Here is a 4,455-nt window from a genome sequence, read left to right on the forward strand (position 1 = left end):
TGTCTTCAGAGATGACAAGGTCCACAGTGGCTTTACAGAAACACTGGCCAGAAGTAAAAACTGTGATGATAATGGCAATAGCAATGACTGACTTTTCTGAACACTATGTGCAAGGCATTATTCTGAATACATTACCTGTATTAACTCATATAACAACATAATAGCTGTGGGCGGCAAGCCACCCACGTGCTGAGGTAAGAGACGGAGGGCACGAGCTGTTCCAGTGTAATAAAATATATAAAATAACAAGAGTTATACTAGATACAGATCATAGGTATGATTATATATGAATATCATTAATCATTAGTTTGTAGCAATTACTCTTTATTCCAATATTATAATAATCCTTGCTCTACAATCATAACCTAGGAAAAACCAGGCCATATGGAGATAGGAGCTGAAGGGGCAGGGTGAGAAGTGACCAGAAGACAACAGTGTGAGCCCTCTGTCATGCCTGGACAGGGCCACTAGAGGGCTCCTTGGTCTAGCGGTAACGCCAGCGTCTGGGAAGATGCCCGTTGCCAAATGGACCATGGTAGAGCGGTAGCATCAGTGCCAAGGAAAAGCACCCGCTGCTTAGCTGACCAGGAAAGAGAGTCTCCACCACCTCTTGTGGAGGGCCTGACATCAGTCCTCCTGCAGTTATCCGGAGGCCTAACCGTCTCCCTGCGATGCTGTGCTTCAGCAGTCACACTCCTGTTTCACTTTCATGTTCCACTCTGTACACCTAGCTCCGCCCTCTAGATAGCAGTAGCAAAATTAGTGAAAGTATTAAAGTCTTTGATTTTTCTGAAAAGAGCATAGAAGAAATAATGACGTAAGCTGTCCTCTCTCTCTCTCCACCTCAGCTACCTAACAGGGAAGTGCCCCTTGTCCGGTGGACACATGACTCACGTCACCTTATCAATCATTGGAGATGGCTCACACTCTTTACCCTGCCCCTTTTGCTTTGTACCCAATAAATAACAGCATAGCCAGGCATTCGGGGCCGCTACCAGTCTCCACGTCTTGGTAGTGGTCCCCCGAGCCCAGCTGTCTTTTCTTTTATCTCTTTGTCTTGTGTCTTTATTTCTACTATCTCTCATCTCCGCACATGGAGAGAAAAACCCACAGACCCTGTAGGGCTGGCCCCTACAATAGCTCATGAGAAAAAGATTTTTTTCCTATGTTACTAGGAGACAAGTATGTCACAGATATGCTAAGAAATTTGCCTAAGGTCCAAGAGCTAGAAATGACAGAGCAAGCCCTGAATCCAGGCATCTAAGAATTACAATTAGGCTGAGAGCCGTGGCTCACACCTGTAATTCCAGCACTTTGGGAGCCTGAGGCAGAAGAGTTGCTTGAGTCCAGGAATTCAAGACCAGCCTGGGCAACATAGTGAAACCCCATCTCAACAAAATAAAGACAAAACAAAAACAAAAAAAACCTCAACAATTACAATTAAACCTAAAGAATCACTTAAGTAACAGAAGTAACATCATAAGTTAGAAAAAAAAGGAAAAAGAATTTAAAGACATGGAATCTTACTCTGTCGCCCAGACTGGAATGCATTGGCATCATCGTAGCTCACTATAGCCTTGAACTCCTGGGTTCAAATGATCATCTTGCATCAGCTTCCCGAATAGCTGGGACTAGAAGCACACAACACTACACTTGGCTAATAAAAAAATCTTTTCTAGCTGGGCGTGGTGGCTCACACCTGTAATCCCAGCATATTGGGAGGCTGAGGAGAATCACCTGAGGTCGGGAGTTTGAGACCAGCCTCACCAACATGGAAAAACTCCGTCTCTACTAAAAATACAAAATTAGCTGGGTGTGGTGGTACATGCCTGTAATCCCAGCTACTTGGGAGGCGGAGGCAGGAGAATCGCTTGAACCAAGGAGGCGGAGGTTGCCGTGAGCCAAGATCGTGCCATGGGGCTCCAGCCTGGGCAACAAGAGAGAAACTCCACCTCAAACAAACAAACAAAAAATTTTTTAAAATTTTTTTATTTTTTGGGGGGAAGGAACCAAATATCATTATTTGAAGGAATGATACAAATCAAATAACTTAAGTGGATGTTTTGGTACAACTTATAGAAAAGGTAAAGGAAACCCCAACATGCATGCACTGCCTTGGTGACCAAGGAAGTCACCCCATGACTATGGAGAAATTAGCCTGAGACTTAGCTTTCATTATCACTGTCCCCCAGGGTGTGCTTGTCAAAGAGATATTCTGCCAAACCGGATTCGGGTGCTCCCATCTTGCGCAAGTTGGTCAGTGGTCACCCAATTCTTTGACAGCTTTCACCTGCTCATTCAGGTAATGTGTCTCAATGGAGTCACACAAATGGGGTTCATTTTTGTCAGTGGCCAGTTTGTGCAGTTCCAGTAGTGACTGATGCACATTTTTTCCCAAATGCAATGCACACTCCATCGCATTCAGCCCATCATAGTCGGGTTTCTTGATATCCCGAAGGAAGATTCGGCCACCTCTTTGGCTTTGCAGCTTCATCAGTTTCTCGTCATGTTCCCTCTCCTCATGAGATTGGTGAAGAAAGTATTTGGCAAAGTTCTTCAAAACCACATCACCGCAGTCAAAGTAGTAAGAAATGGACAGGTAAACATAGGAGGCATAGAGCTCCAGGTTGATCTGGCGGTTGATGGCGCCCTCTGAGTCCTGGTTGGGGCGATCCGAGGACGTGGTAAAGAGGTGACCGAGGGCTGGCTATGGGCGGCCAGCCGGGGTCGGGGACAAGCACCGGGTTCCGTCCAAGCACTGTTGAAGCAGGAAACCCCAGCAACTCTCGGCAAAGAACGTCTCAAAAAAAAATTTGTTTAGAGACAAGGGCTTGCTATACTGCCCAGGTTGGTTTTAAACTCCTGGCCTCAAGCAACCCTGCTGCATTGGTCTCCCATGTGGCTGGGATTACAGGCATGAACCACTGCATCCAGCTTCACAAGTAAATTGACAGTAGGTTACCTCAGTGAGAAAAGTTGAACTAGTTCAAGGGTACCAACATGGAGCTGCATAAAAGGTCATTACAGGCCGGGCGCGGTGGCTCACGCCTGTAATCCCAGCGCTTTGGGAGGCCGAGGCGGGCGGATCACAAGGTCAGGAGATCGAGACCACGGTGAAACCCCGTCTCTACTAAAAATACAAAAAATTAGCCGGGCGCGGTTGTGGGCGCCTGTAGTCCCACCTACTCGGGAGGCTGAGGCAGGAGAATGGTGTGAACCCGGGAGGCGGAGCTTGCAGTGAGCCGAGATCGCGCCACTGCACTCCAGCCTGGGCGACAGAGCGAGACTCCGTCTCAAAAAAAAAAAAAAAAAAAAAAAGGTCATTACATACACACACACATCGACATCCATAAGACTTTACTACTCTTACGATTAAGTCAGTCATGTGATAGCAGAGAACAAATTTAAGGCCATGGAAAACATTTAAGATATAATTTCAATTGTTAAAAAAAATACAAAACTTATTTCACATGATGATGTGTCCTTGATGAAAACCATAGGCTTCTGCCTCCATACACTAATGCACGCACATCCCATGTACACACAGTTAAATAAGAGGAGTTGTGTCTCAAGGACTCACTTTTTTCAATGATTTTTAAAATCACCACTTTTCCTCATGTGCATTTCAGCAAGTTTGGGACACTGGAAATGTACAAATTGCACTTAATGTAGTTTATAAACACTATTGTATATCAAACTACTAAAAATTGTACAACAAGCTGTTGTGGCTCATGGTTGTAATCCCAGCACTTTGGGAGGCTGAGGCGGGCAGATCACTTGAGCTCAGGAGTTCAAGACCAGCCTCGGCAACAAAGCAAGACATCATCTCTACAAAACAAATTTAAAAATGAGCTGGGGATGGTGGTACACGCCTGTAGTCCCAGATACTCAGGAGGCTGAGGGGGAGGATCTCTTGAACCCAGAATTTTGAGGCTGCTGTGAGCTGTGACAGACATCATATTCCAGCCTGTCTCAAAAATAAAAAAATTAAAATTATTAAAAAATGTTATAACATAAAAGTACCATATAGAAACCTGAACTCAGGCTGGGGGCGGTGGCTCATGCCTGTAATCTCAGCACTTTGGGAGGCCGAGACGGGCAGATCAGGAGGTCAGGAGATGGAGACCATCCTGGCTAACATGCTAAAACCCCATCTCTACTACAAAAAAAAAAAAAAAAAAAAATTAGCTGGGCGTGGTGGTGGGTACCTGTAGTCCCAGCTACTCGGGAGGCTGAGGCAGGAGAATGGCATGAACCCGGGAGGCAGAGCTTGCAGTGAGCCGAGAGCATGCCACTGCACTCCAGCCTGGGCGACAGAGCAAGACTCTGCCTCAAAAAACAAACAAACAAACAAAAAAAACCAAAACTTGAACTCCAATATCTATTAAATACACATATCTTAAAAAAAAAAATACAAGTTTATGCAATGAAATTCAGATATTTAGGCATTAACAA

General features: G+C 45.2%; 1 pseudogene; it reads right to left on the reverse strand.

Annotated features, from left to right (window-relative positions):
* Positions 1–1,716: 1,716 nt before the first annotated feature.
* On the reverse strand, positions 1,717–3,385 carry LOC102116229 (ferritin heavy chain pseudogene; annotated as a pseudogene).
* Positions 3,386–4,455: the final 1,070 nt, after the last annotated feature.

Source organism: Macaca fascicularis, chromosome 19 (assembly GCF_037993035.2).
Source record: "Macaca fascicularis isolate 582-1 chromosome 19, T2T-MFA8v1.1".
Taxonomy (NCBI): Eukaryota; Metazoa; Chordata; class Mammalia; order Primates; family Cercopithecidae; genus Macaca; species Macaca fascicularis.